Source organism: Hemitrygon akajei, chromosome 8 (assembly GCF_048418815.1).
Source record: "Hemitrygon akajei chromosome 8, sHemAka1.3, whole genome shotgun sequence".
Lineage (NCBI taxonomy): Eukaryota > Metazoa > Chordata > Chondrichthyes > Myliobatiformes > Dasyatidae > Hemitrygon > Hemitrygon akajei.
This window is the reverse complement of record NC_133131.1, coordinates 140,947,887-140,962,229: the sequence shown is the minus strand read 5'-3', so window position 1 is coordinate 140,962,229 and position 14,343 is coordinate 140,947,887. Positions and strand designations below refer to the sequence as shown.

Sequence of the window (14,343 nt, the reverse complement as noted above, 5' to 3'; positions counted from 1 at the left end):
GATGGAAGCCACCCTTTTCAGGCATCTCCTTCTGAAGGTGCCCTAGATTCTGGGGAGGCTAGTGCCCCTGATGCAGCTTTTTGAGTTAAGGAGGTGTAGAGGCCCAGGTTCTGGGGCCTTTAGATTAGAACGGAAGGTATGATTGTGTTGAATGCTGAGCTGAGAACGACTGACATGGTATTCATGCCAATTTCTTGTATCATTTCATTCAAATTTCTAGATCTCTGAATCTTAAGAACACTGATCATAAAAATAGCATTAAAACAAATTTTCACACCATTGTTGAATATGGAGGCTCAAGGATACTGACTGAAATTAAGGTTTGCATTAGAATTATTGGTGAAATTCAAAGTCAATACAGGTGCTGATCTCTGTAATGTTTCAAATAAAATAAATGTTTAGAGCATTGTTGTGTGTTTCATGCCAAATGAAAAGTATGTGCACTGTCACAGAAGGTAAGCCATTCAGTACAGATAACTTCTAAACCTCTAATTAGTAATGTAGGAGTTGACAAAAAGATCAAGAGTTGAAACTACTAGACCAGTACAACAATACTTGTTAAATCCTCGCAGGTTCATGAACAAGGACCTTGAGCTATTTAAAGCCATTCTCCATACCGATGAGGAGGGGTATAATTTTCTGCAGCAGATTTAATTGATATTGCACGTAGGTGTTTCATAAATCATTCATAGCAAATTTATTAGTAAGCCAGGGCAGGGGTCATCCAATAAAGCAGCCAAGACCAACCAGCTGCATCACTGAATTAGCAACTATAAAGGTCTGTGTCATGCGACTGAAGGCATGTTTGCAGCACGAATGAGGACATTGGCCAATAATGTCTACGACAACTTGAGCCAAATTCTATTGCTTCAAGTACAATTTGTCAAAAAGTTTGCTCTTGCTTTTAAATTTTTAGGTAATGAAGATCTCATTTACCAACAAGAAACAATTATAATGTTTGGAAATAGAGCAACTACCTTTCAATAAATACAAGGAAGAAAACTGGTAGATACTCTCAATGCATCATGAGTACAATCATTCAAGCATTTATCTGAAGAGCAACCATTAAATTCAGTGGGCAAATTTAATTTAGTAAGCAATGTGTCTTTAAAAAAATAATGAACGCGGCTATGAGAAAGTTTGCTCCTATGCAATTTTCCTTCATAAACTTAAAAAGCACCTCAAGCCGTCACATGATCAGCAATGACAGACATGCACACATTGGTAAACAAATGATTTTTCCAGCGTCAAATAACAACCTCACTGAAACAGCTGTTAACATTTCCTTAAGATACCCCATTGAACAACATCCTACTTACTTCAGTGGGAATGAGATTTCCTCTTCAAAAGTTCAAATTTAAAATGTTTAAAACTTCAGGGTGATAGCCAATTCACCAGCTTCATAAAGTTCAGGCTGCTCTTTAATAACTTTTCCAAGGCTTTGCAATACAAACTCCTCAGTTTTCCGACAGATAAAAAATAACCCGTAAAGGTAAATGTGCAGCACAAATGATTTTACTGTTAACACTGCAATACAAGTGTGGCAGCAAAGTATGCAGCATTCATCTGCAGTCAAGAGGACTCAACGTTCCCAATACAAACACAACTATTTGTTAATTAGATCCTGTATCGATATTTCCAAAGTATTTCCAACAAGATTTCCCAATGCAAAAAGAATTGCTTTCAAATCCAAGTATACTGGAGCAAGAGTTATGTTGTGGTAGTTACACACGAGCTTCCATCCAACTGTCTGTCCATCATAAACCAGTCAGTCCTTCAGATAGAACTATAGATTCATTTCAGCCTCTGAGGATTCAGGGCCAATTGCAATGTGCCAATGACACACAGGACCATCCTTTTATGGACTGAGCAGTGAGCTCTGATACCAGCTAATCTGCCATAAATAGCCCTTGGAATGGAGAGATCAGATCAGCTGTTACAAAACACTCCCAGTCTACAGCTTTATTCTTTATTGCCAACACTGTTTGAACACTTGCTGCCGAAACATATAGACAGAACAAATTATAGTTTCTAAACCTGAGCTGTTTCGTTGTATTATGTAGGTCAAGTGGACAAAACTATAATCGGTTAAGACAAGGTTTTACTTACTTTGGAACAAAGTGTTCGACTGGCAAAAAGAAAACAAGCTGAGCAGACAGCATCTCTCACTGAGTTTCATGGCCAATTCAAATCCATATTCCTCATATGAAAATATATTTCATAAGTTACCTTTTGTCTTGGAAACCTTACGAGACAGCAAAATATGCTGAAAAGAGGCCTTATGTGACAGTTGAAAGTACTGTCCATTTGAGGATACCACTTAGTAACCAAAGTAAAGCAAAACTTAAATCTTAAGTATGTGGGCACAAGAAAAATTCTTCAGTACGCAGCAAGCAATTGAGTTAGGAAAACTAATACAAGGTAAAATTAAAAATTTGAACATTCTTTAATTTTACCTTGTATTAGTTTTCCTAACTCAATTGCTTGCTGCATACTGAACTTTTTCTAGTTAAAAAGTTGAAAGTTCTTTAACTAGTTTAAGATCTGTATACACCATTGAGGAGTAAAAATGTAAGGTGTTTACACCTTACGCCTGTCAAACATATGACTGGTAGTGCTGAGCAACACATTTGTCACTCACATTTAGAGCAGGGTTTTGCAACCAGGCCCCCAGTAAATGGTAAGGCTCCATGGCATAAAAGCGTTTGGGATCCCTGCTCAAAAGTCTAAATTAAATTTAAGTACACCTTGAATGCATCATTTTTAAATCCCAGAAAAAGTCACTTCAAATATTTATTCTCAAAATTCCAACTTGATTATTAATATCTACATTATCTGTTGGAAATTACATCGATGTCTGTGTCCAAACTTTTGAACTTGTTAAATGTTTTTAATTTATATTAACTTCCTATAGCTAACAAGATGACAGTAAATGAATCAGATTTCTCTCAATACTTCCGCTGACCAATCATCTCCAGAAGCAGTAATCATAAATAACTCTTAAATAATCTTTGGCAGAGCAAACTAAATGAAAATGAAAACTATTAACTTCTAAATGTCTTCAACCAATTGTGTTTTAGACCAACTTTGAAACACTCTCAAAATGTTTCCCTAATCTCTCTAAATCTGTCGTGATAAGTTATTTTGTAATCTAATTTAATATTCCATTTGCTCAATGTCTAGAAGCTTCAACATCCTACATCTTGCAGTGAAATTTGAATAGACTCTCGGTGACATGTGCACATTCAGAACTGCCCTTCCCAAAGTACTGCAGTTCAAGGCTCTCCGAGGTGGAGTCCCATCATGACAAGATATATGGTAATATCTGATCTCTCAAAAACGGGGCAACTGTAGCATGGGCTGGAATTCATGCCACAACTCTTGGATACATTCCTGTGCAACTTCACACTAACCCTAACACAGCAAAAATTAATCCAACTGAAAATAAATGTAGGGTGGGAATGAAGGTGAAATACTGTGTCTAAAACAGGGGTTCCCAATTTCAGACCCATGGACCCCTCAGTTAATAGTAGGGGTCCATGGCAACAAGAAAAGGTTGGGAACGCCCAGTGTAAGAGTTCGAACTGCAAGTGACACGCATGGCAAATACCAAAAGATAGGCAGCTTTCATTTAGAAAATGGGTATTTAGGAGGAATGTAGAAAATTACTTCATATCATTGGAGCAGTCATTGTGTGTACAAGTCAGTCATCTGGCCCATCGCACCTGCTCCATCATTAAGATTTCAACACAACTTCTACTTCACAGGTTCTCTCAACAATCCCAGATTCTACATTACTTGAAGAGAATTTATCACCAACAAGTGACAATACTGCTCTGGCCAGTTTGCTTATTCCTTGTTAACCCTGCAACTTCCCTTCAAGTACACAAGTTAATTGACACAGTAAAAATATGTACCTATTACCTTGGAGAGATGGAAATTTTGGGTTGTTGGATCTTTAAAAAGACGAACTGAGTTTCCTTTACAGCACTTTTGTTTGAAAATAGAATATCCATCCATTCTGGCAACAGTATATCAAATTTTATTTCATTGTTTTATTATTTTTGGCACAGTTCCTTAAATTGCGGTTTTGGTAATGCTTGGCTAGGCAATTTTGGTAATGCATTTGGGGTATCAAATACTACCAGGACAGAACAGTAAGTGGCGGGGAACTCAGGAGGGTTGAAGTATAGAGGAATATTGGGGTACAAGTATACAGCTCCCTTAAAATAGCAATTCAATATTAAAATAGCACATCAAGAGTCAAGAAGCAATACTGCAATTGTCCAAAATATTGCACAGACTGCATTATTGCATACAATTCTGGTTGCCATGCCATAGGACAGGTGTAGCCATAGAGAGAATGTGGAAAAGATTCACCAGCATGTTCCCTGGAGCACAGGGATTTATTTATGAGAGATTGGATTAGATGGGTTTATTCCCATTGGAACATAGGAGACTGCAAGGTGACCTCAGAGGTTTATAAAATTGTAAGGCGAGATAGTCAGAGCCTTTTTCCCCCCCAGGGTGGGGGGGGGGGGAAAGATATCTAAAAGAACACAACACATTTAAGATGGGAGGGGAGAAATTTAAAGGTGATCTGAGGGTATGTTGTTCCACATAGAGGGAGGAATGAGATGCCAGAAGAGGTAGATGAGGCAGATACAAAACAACATCTAAAAGACGTCCGGACAGGTACTGGAATGGGAAAGGATTAGGAGGGATATGGGACCAATCTTGGAAAATGAGATTAGTGCGGAAAGGCCTCATGGTCAGCATGAACAATCTGTGGCAAAAGGCCCGTTTCTATGCTATACAACTCTATCTAGCAATTCTTAGTCAGAGCACACATTTTATTGGCAGGGATTCAATAAATCATACTTCAACATTAATCTGTTGTCAACATCTAAGTGCCCCTTATCAGATTATATGCAGCAACTCAGAACACTAAATTTTGAGTTAATACTGAGAAATCTGGTGGAGTGGGGAGATCTAGGAGAGCACGTCATTGAGCATTGAAATGTAATTGATACACAGGACGTATACTCAAAATGCTTCCTGTGATTTCGAAGGGGGACTGGAACAGAAAGGAATGGGTTTTCATTTTACTTAGTCAGACCTTGGTCAGACTCCATCTGGAAAACTATGTTCAGCTCATAGCACAATATATTAGTAGGCAAGACTCCAGAATCAACATAACGCTGTCAAGGCTCAAAAACCTAAATTCAGAACCGAATTCATAAACTTCACATATACATGGCTACATTATTTCAGCAGATCACAAAATCTCTTTGTTCCACCCATTATTTTTCCTGGCTTTCAAGCTACCCATTTGTTTTCTCCTTCTCAGTTCTGATGAATGATCTTTGAGCCACAACATTAACTACTTCACTTCTATGGATGCTGTTGCTGTTGAAATTCTTCACCAGAATCTTGGGGACATCCTCCCCTCCTCCTTTCTTTTATTCCAACCTCCACCACCTTCTCCTATCATATTCTATATCTTCACTTTGCTACTTCCATTCTATCACCTCCCAGCTTCTAACATCATTCTTACACTCATCTGCCTATGAATCCCCTTCATCTGGGTGTACCTATCAGAGCAATGCTCTTGCTTGATCCCTTCCTTCCACCTTTTTATACTGGCGATCTCGTCTTTTCTTTCTAGTCCAGATAAAGAGTCTCGATCCATAGCATCAGCTGTCCATTTCCCTAAATGGGACCGGTATAAACAGGACGGTCTGCACCTGGGCTGGACTGGAACCAATGTCCTAGGGGGAGCATTTGCTACTGCTGTTCAGGAGGCTTTAAACTATTGTGGCAGGGGAATGGGAACAAGTGCAGAGAGACAGAGGGGTGTAAAATGAGGGTAGAAAAGCAAAAAGTAGTAAGGTGAAAAGCAAAAGTGGCAGGCAGGCAAATCCAGGGCAAAAAGCAAAAAGAGCCACTTTTCAACATAATTGTATAAGGGCTAAGAGTGTTGTAAAAACAAGCCTGAAGGCTTTGTTTGTCAATGCGAGGAGCATTCATAACAAGGTGGATGAATTGAATGTGCAGATAGTTATTAATGAATATGATATAGTTGGGATCACAGAGACATGGCTCCAGGGTGACCAAGGATGGGAGCTCAACATCCAGGGATATTCAATATTCAGGAGGGATAGACAGGAAAGGAGGTGGGGTAGCATTGCTGGTTAGAGAGGAGATTAATGCAATAGAAAGGAATGACATTAGCCTGGAGGATGTGGAATCGATATGGGTAGAGCATAACACTAAGGGGCAGAAAACGCTGGTGGGAGATGTGTACAGGCCACCTAACAGTAGTAGCGAGGTTGGGGATGGCATTAAACAGGAAATTAGAAATGCGTGCAATAAAGGAACAGTAGTTATAATGGGTGACTTCAATCTACATATAGATTGGGTGAACCAAATTAGTAAGGGTGCTGAGGAAGAGGATTTCTTGGAATGTCTGCGGGATGGTTTTCTGAACCAACATGTCGAGGAACCAACTAGAGAGCAGGCCATTCTAGATTGGGTATTGAGCAATGAGGAAGGGTTAGTTAGCAATCTTGTCATGCGAGGCCCCTTGGGTAAGAGTGACCATAATATGGTGGAATTCTTCATTAAGATGGAGAGTGACATAGTTAATTCAGAAACAAAAGGTTCTGAACTTAAAGAAGGGTAACTTTGAAGGTATGAGACGTGAATTAGCTAAGATAGACTGGCAAATGATACTTAAAGGGTTGAAGGTGGATATGCAATGGCAAGCATTTAAAGATCGCATGGATGAACTACAACAATTGTTCATCCCAGTTTGGCAAAAGAATAAACCAGGGAAGGTAGTGCACCTGTGGCTGACAAGGGAAATTGGGGATAGTATCAAGTCCAAAGAAGAAACATATAAATTAGCAAAAAAAAAGCGGCACACCTGAGGACTGGGAGAAATTCAGAGACCAGCAGAGGAGGACAAAGGGCTTAATTAGGAAAGGGAAAAAAGATTATGAGAGAAAGCTGGCAGGGAACATAAAGACCGACTGTAAAAGCTTTTATAGATATGTGAAAAGAAAAAGATTGGTCAAGACAAATGTAGGTCCTTTACAGTCAGAAACAGGTGAATTGATCATAGGGAACAAAGACATGGCAGACCAATTGAATAACTACTTTGGTTCTGTCTTCACTAAGGAGGACATAAATAATCTTCCGGAAATAGTAAGGGACCGAGGGTCTAGTGAGATGGAGGAACTGAGGGAAATACATGTTAGTAGGGAAGTGGTGTTAGGTAAATTGAAGGGATTAAAGGCAGATAAATCCCCAGGGCCAGATGGTCTGCATCTCAGAGTGCTTAAGGAAGTAGCCCAAGAAATAGTGGATGCATTAGTGATAATTTTTCAAAACTCCTTAGATTCTGGATTAGTTCCTGAGGATTGGAGGGTGGCTAATGTAACCCCACTTTTTAAAAAAGGAGGGAGAGAGAAACTGGGGAATTATAGACCGGTTAGTCTGACATTGGTGGTGGGGAAAATGCTAGAGTCGGTTATCAAAGATGTGATAACAGCACATTTGGAAAGAGGTGAAATCATCGGACAAAGTCAGCATGGATTTGTGAAAGGAAAATCATGTATGACGAATCTTATAGAATTTTTTGAAGATGTAACTAGTAGAGTGGATAGGGGAGAGCCAGTGGATGTGGTATATTTAGATTTTCAAAAGGCTTTTGACAAGGTCCCACACAGAAGATTAGTGTGCAAACTTAAAGCACACGGTATTGGGGGTATGGTATTGATGTGGATAGAGAATTGGTTGGCAGACAGGAAGCAAAGAGTGGGAGTAAACGGGACCTTTTCAGAATGGCAGGCAGTGACTAGTGGGGTACCGCAAGGCTCAGTGCTAGGACCCCAGTTGTTTACAATATATATTAATGATTTAGGTGAGGGAACTAAATGCAGCATCTCCAAGTTTGCGGATGACTTGAAGCTGGGCGGCGGTGTTCGCTGTGAGGAGGATGCTAAGAGGATGCAGGGTGACTTGGATAGGATAGGTGAGTGGCCAAATTCATGGCAGATACAATTTATTGTGGATAAATGTGAGGTTATCCACTTTGGTTGCAAGAACAGGAAAACGGTGAACAGTGGCTGATTAGGAAAAGGGGAGATGCAACGAGACCTGGGTGTCATTGTACACCAGTCATTGAAGGTGGGCATGCAGGTACAGCAGGTGGTGAAAAAGGCAAATGGTATGTTGGCATTCATAGCAAAAGGATTTGAGTACAGGAGCAGGGAGGTTCTACTGCAGTTGTACAAGGCCTTGGTGAGACCGCACCTAGAATATTGTGTGCAGTTTTGGTCCCTTAATCTGAGGAAAGACATTCTTGCCATAGAGGGAGTACAGAGAAGGTTCACCAGATTGATTCCTGGGATGGCAGGACTTACATATGAAGAAAGACTGGATCGGCTAGGCTTATACTCACTGGAAGTTAGAAGATTGAGGGGGGATCTTATTGAAACGTATAAAATTCTAAAGGGATTGGACAGGCTAGATGCAGGAAGATTGTTTCCGATGTTGGGGAAGTCCAGAATGAGGGGTTACAGTTTAAGGATAAAGGGGAAGCCTTTTAGGACCGAGATGAGGAAAAACTTCTTCACACAGAGAGTGGTGAATCTGTGGAACTCTCTGCTGAAGGAAACAGTTGAGGCCGGTTCATTGGCTATATTGAAGAAGAAGTTAGATATGGCCCTTGTGGCTAAAGGGATCAGGGGGTATGGAGAGAAAGCAGGTACAGGGTTCTGAGTTGGATGATCAGCCATGATCATACTGAATGGCGGTGCAGGCTCGAAGAGCTGAATAGCCTACTCCTGCACCTATTTTCTATGTTTCTATGTAAATAGATGCTATCTAACACACTGAGTTCCTCCAGTGCCTTTTGTATTACTTCCCCCGCAAATTCTCCCCCATATTTCCAGCATCTGCAGATTTTGTATGTGCAAAAACAGGAATCCAGATCGAGTAAATAAATAAAGTTGCCCATGCAAAACCAGAGCTAAATTTCAATTTGCAGGAATCATGTAATCAACCCTAAGTGCTAGGATGCAAACTTAAACTTACCAAATTCTCAAAGTGAAAGAAGCTTCATGGTCAATAATCGTATATCCTCTGGTGACCTATGGATCCTGAAGAACAAAAAATGCTAAATTAGCAAAAATATTACACTTTGGTACTCTGAAATGCATTTTCTTTTGATTTCTATTTATATATTGCTCCCCAAAACAGAACTCCCTTCTTGAGAAAATATTCCAATCTTGCTTCAGAAATATTTAGAATCACAGACAAGATTCAACAGTTAATCACATTTTTGTGCTATTTATAGTTTTGGATATTAGCATGAGGGGGAAAAGGGATGAAGCCTGTAAAGCACTTTAAGACAACTAGGAGCCATACAAAATGTGATATAAAGTATGTACAAGCCTTTCTTCTTATGTTTCACATGAAAATGTCCATATTCAGGTTCAGAATTTGTTGTTTACAATATGCACGACAAATGAACTAACGGTAAGTCCTAATGTTCTGGGAGGTGAAGTTACTTTTTATAAATTTAAAATGATTAAGAGTTAATGCAATGCCTTCATCCCTTTTTCCCCTCCTGCTAATATCCAAAACTATAAAAATTGGGGTACTTTAGTCAGTGAAGGCAATCACAGAATTCTTTTTACAGTGGTGGCGGACCTATGTAGGGATGAGAGAAGAACTAAATATGGTATCTTGTTTCATCAATCAGCTTCATGATTGCTCATCGAATTAGCAAATTTAAAGATACAGTCCTCTCAATTCCTATACATAAAAAGAACTCAACGCAAGTCGGAATTGATAGACATTGAAATGAAGTGGTCAGTGATGGGGCACACCAAGAGCTGGGGTGAATATTGCGCAAAGCTAGTCGAAGCTGGTATGAGCCAGAAAACATGGGATTGTGATATTATACAGTCGTATTACAGGGAGGCATTTTTCACATTACAAGTAGACAGAAGATTGATTATAATCACTATACATGCACTAATGCTTCTTCAAAATCAAATGACTTAATTATTTGTATCTTACAGCACCCTCAACAAAACGAGGCAATCTCCCCAGCAAAAAGCTGCAGTAAACAAGAAGCCATTCAAAAGAAACATAAATGCAGACTGATCACAGGCGGTTACAATTGTTAACCGTTTTACAGTATTGTCTTATAAATACTATTATCCAGATCCAAGGCTAAAAAAAAAAGACAGCACTTTGGATAACATGCACTATTGAGTGGAAAAGAATGATCAAGGGAGAGACTTAGAGCGTACATGCAGGGCCAAGAACTTGGTGTAGCTGCCCAGTGCTTGAAGGATTTTTATTCTGTGAATTCTCTATGTGTCTCCCCGCATCAGTAGACAGCATAATCAATGACTTCACCCAGCCTGAGCAATCTCTCTTCTCTACCACTCCATTAGAAAGAAGGTACAAAATCCTGATAAAAAACTTTCCACCAGGCTCAAGGACAACATCAACCCTGCAGTTATAAGGTTATTAAATAGTTCCCTAGTATGATAAATTGGACTCTTAACCTCACAATCTAGCTTGCTATGGTTTTGCATCTTATTGTTTACCTGCACTGCACCTTCTCTGTAGCTGTTACACTTCATTCTGCTTTCTGTTATAATTTTAACTCAATGCACTGTGTAATGATCTGAACTGCATGAACAAACTGTAAGACAAGCTTTACACTGTATCTCTGGACATGTGACAATAATAAACCAACTTCACTTCCAATTCACATCCATGACCCTGTAACATTCTCCTTTGCAAACTCACTAAAGCAAAATTTATCTAAATACCTATGTAAATGATCAGCTTCAGAATCCGAGAGATCAATTTAAATCAGGGGTTCCCAACCTTTTTTATACCAGGGACCAAAGCAAGTTGGAAATTCCTGAATAAAATAAAATCTTAAGAGAGGTAGAGATCTGTTTTAGGAAGAAAATTTCAGAAGGAAGTCAAGGCTGCTGCTGATGGATTAAGAAAATAAAAAACAATATTCATCTGAGGATCACAGCTCAGAGATTCAGGAGGAACACATCCATGCAGGGACTGGAATTCGAGCATGAAGATTGTTAGACTGACATGTTGCTGACTCAAAATTTACTTAATATTTTTCTTTCAAATATCCCACAAAAAGTTATCACCCTGTGCTAAGTTTAATTAATAAGTTATTTGAATGAATTATAGGATGACAAGAGCTTGAGAGAGGACAGGGCATACTGCCCTATTAAAAAACGAGCAAATTGCTGGAGGAACTCAGTGGGTTTGACAGCATCTGTAGAGGTAGAGAAGAAATTGATCCAGCATGAGGTCTGGGGGTGTCGACGGGAGACAACTAATATAAAGGGGTGAGACAGGAGCTAGTAGGCAGTAGGAGGAACCGTGCTGAGGATAGCATAATGGGCAGATGGAGTTCGGAGGGGGAAGTGGATGGAGCAGGTAGAGATAGTGGTTGTACCGTATTAAGTGGAGTCAGCAAAGGCTGAAGATTCTGGAATCTGATGAGTAAAACCAGAAAAGGGAGGGACATGAAAACATTTGGAAAGGGGAGATCCATAGGGTAAGGCAGGGGTGTGTGTGAGTGAGTTCGAGTGTGCCCTTGATAGATGGAATGAGGAAGAGGAGGAGAAAGTTTGGAAAGAAATGGAGAGAAGAGGATTCACAGTATCCAGATAGATCAGGAGAGAGAAATGAACACAATGGGTGCAGGTTACCTGAAATTGATAAAGTCAATGGTCATACAACTTAGAGCAGAATTAGGCCATTTGGCTCATCGAGTCTGGTCCGCCATTACATCATGGCTGAACTATTTTCCTTCACAGTCTTAATCTCCTGCCTGCTCTCTGTATCCCTTCATGCCCTGACTAATCAAGAATCCGTCAACCTCCGCCTTAAACATACCCAATAACTTGGCCTCCACAGCTGTCTGTGGCATTGAATTCCACAGATTCATCACTAAAGAAATTCCTCCGTTCTAAATGGACCTCCCTCTATTCTGAGACTGAGCCCACTGGTCCTAGACTCCCCCATCATAGGAAACAGCCTCTCCACATACACGCTATCGAGGCTTTTCAATATTCAATAGGTTTCAATGAGATTCCCCCTCATTCTTCTGGATTCCAGCTAGTACAGGCCCAGAGCCATCAAACGCTCCTCAGAAGAAAAGCCTTTCCATCCTGGAATAATTTTCGTGAACCTCCTTTAAACCCTCTCCAGTATCATAACATTGGGTTACAGACTACCCAGGCAGAATCTGAGGTACTGTTCATCCGATTTGATTTTGGCTATACTCTAGTAGTGGAGCTTGCCAAGGACATCGATGGGAGTTGAAATGACATGCAACTCGGTGTTTAGCATGGCCATTGCACGTAGAGGATGATATTCGGTGTAAAATTACCACTTCAATATTTCAAACAACAATCAAATCACCATTTGAAGAAATTTGGACTCTGTTTCATATTCTTGTGGCAAATAATTCCACACTTTAATCACCCTTAAAGGAAATTTCTCACACTTCCATTTTTTGGTCATCTTAAGTTTGGGCATTTACTTTCGTGTTGTCAACCAAAAGAAACAATTATTTATCTCATTATGACCTTTCATCATTGTGAAGTTTGCCACATCTGGCCACAATTTAGCTTTCTCAGTTTACAGCAAAATGCCCAAGGTCTCTGCAGACAAACTCATCTGCGAAAAGCAACAGTCAAATCAAGTTTTGGCAGATCTGGTTTCCGCTAGGTCATTCTAACAGCTGCAGTTGCCACCAGAAATAAATAGACACAAGCAGAAACGAGGGATGCAAGCAATGCAAAAAATTCACTTTCCATATCCTCCCTCCACCCAGCCGACAACAACATTTTCCATTTAACCGCGTGCAAAATCAATCCAAAATAACAGTCAGAATAAGCTTGCAAGTTGATATTTCCCTTCACTTTATTAGAAAGCAAAATTGGGCAAGGAACATTTTATAAAGTTAATTACACTAGTAACACCAGGAATTGAGGGAAATTCACAGCACATCACACCGATCTGTACAGAAAGTGAGAAACTTTGTATTTCAAGTTCAGCAGCAGTGATGGAGACACAAGAGACTGCAGATAGCAAGAATTTGGAGCAAAAATAAACCGCTATTGGAACTCAGCAGGTCAGTCAGCATCTGTGGAAGCAGAGGGATAGGAAATACTTTCCTTTATTTAATGAGTATGTTATCTGTTGTCTTAATCAATCACCAGCAGCAAATCACACTGCATACAGGAAGTGCTGCAGCAAGTTGCCGAATATTATTTTTTTTAAACCAGCGTCACCAAGACTTGAGACCTCTACCAATTTGTAGCACAAAAGGTAGCAAGCAAATAAATGAAGATGAATTACCCTCAAAGTCACAACCATTTTATATTGTGCATTGTCAGCTGTTCCTTCAATTATCACAGGGCCAGGACATCTTATGACAGCATATGACACATGGCACAACATATGACAAATGGATTGCAGCAATTCAGGATGGCCCTTTTGCCAAATTACTCAGAACAATCTTTGAGTAATCATAGTAAACTGGACTAGTGTGTCCTGTGGTTGTGAAACTGCTGCATTAACAGACTTGTTTCTGCACCTTAACGAATGCAGTCAAATCGTTTGCAGAATGCAACACAAACAATGCTGGGGAGACTCCGCAGGCCAGGAGAACTGCATTTGGAGAACTTGTTTTATTTGTTGTAGATATACAGTACTTCGCATTGCAACATCATGAACAAATTTGGATGACTTCAGGCGTGCCTGAGTAAATGCCTGTTGAAAGATACAGACCATGAAAGAAAACTACTGATGTTGCTAAACCAGTAGATATTGGCCCTACTGTGTAGAATATTACTCTGTTCATCTGCAATGGATTCTTGTGACTACTTTAAGATCTCACTGTTGGAGTGATTTTTGGAGTTAGCGCATGTAGCAAGTAAATTCAGCCACTAGCCTTCAGGTCCGAATACGAACTGTGGATTACATCTAAAGCACAGCTCTGAACAATGGGTTCTTAAGAACTGTGAACCAAGTTAATTGGAAGAACAGACAATGCAGATTTAAATTCGTTACTTGTGTGTATTTAGGTGTCTGTAATACAGGTATGAACAGGAGGGTGCACGTATGGGAAGATCCAGGCATTTACACGGAGTTCAAAAGAAGCATTGTCAATATAGAACTGTCCTTTGACTTTAGTCTGAATTGTCTTTAGATCTTTAGCATATAAAATATCGAGTAGTGTTGAGCCAGGCAGACCTCTTGCTCCAA

General features: G+C 39.8%; 1 protein-coding gene across 6 annotated transcripts in view; it reads right to left on the bottom strand.

The window, feature by feature from the left end:
- svila (supervillin a) overlaps window positions 1-14,343 on the bottom strand; it is a 261,547-nt gene that overhangs the window by 175,846 nt on the left and 71,358 nt on the right. For 4 of the 6 annotated variants that reach the window (XM_073054765.1, XM_073054768.1, XM_073054766.1 and 1 more), the window contains exon 2: window positions 9,103-9,167. The gene's annotated coding sequence lies outside the window, so the exon portion shown is untranslated. Of the gene's footprint in view, window positions 1-1,319; window positions 1,774-9,102; window positions 9,168-14,343 lie in introns of those variants that run through there. The other 2 variants (XM_073054771.1, XM_073054770.1) reach the window with 1 other exon arrangement.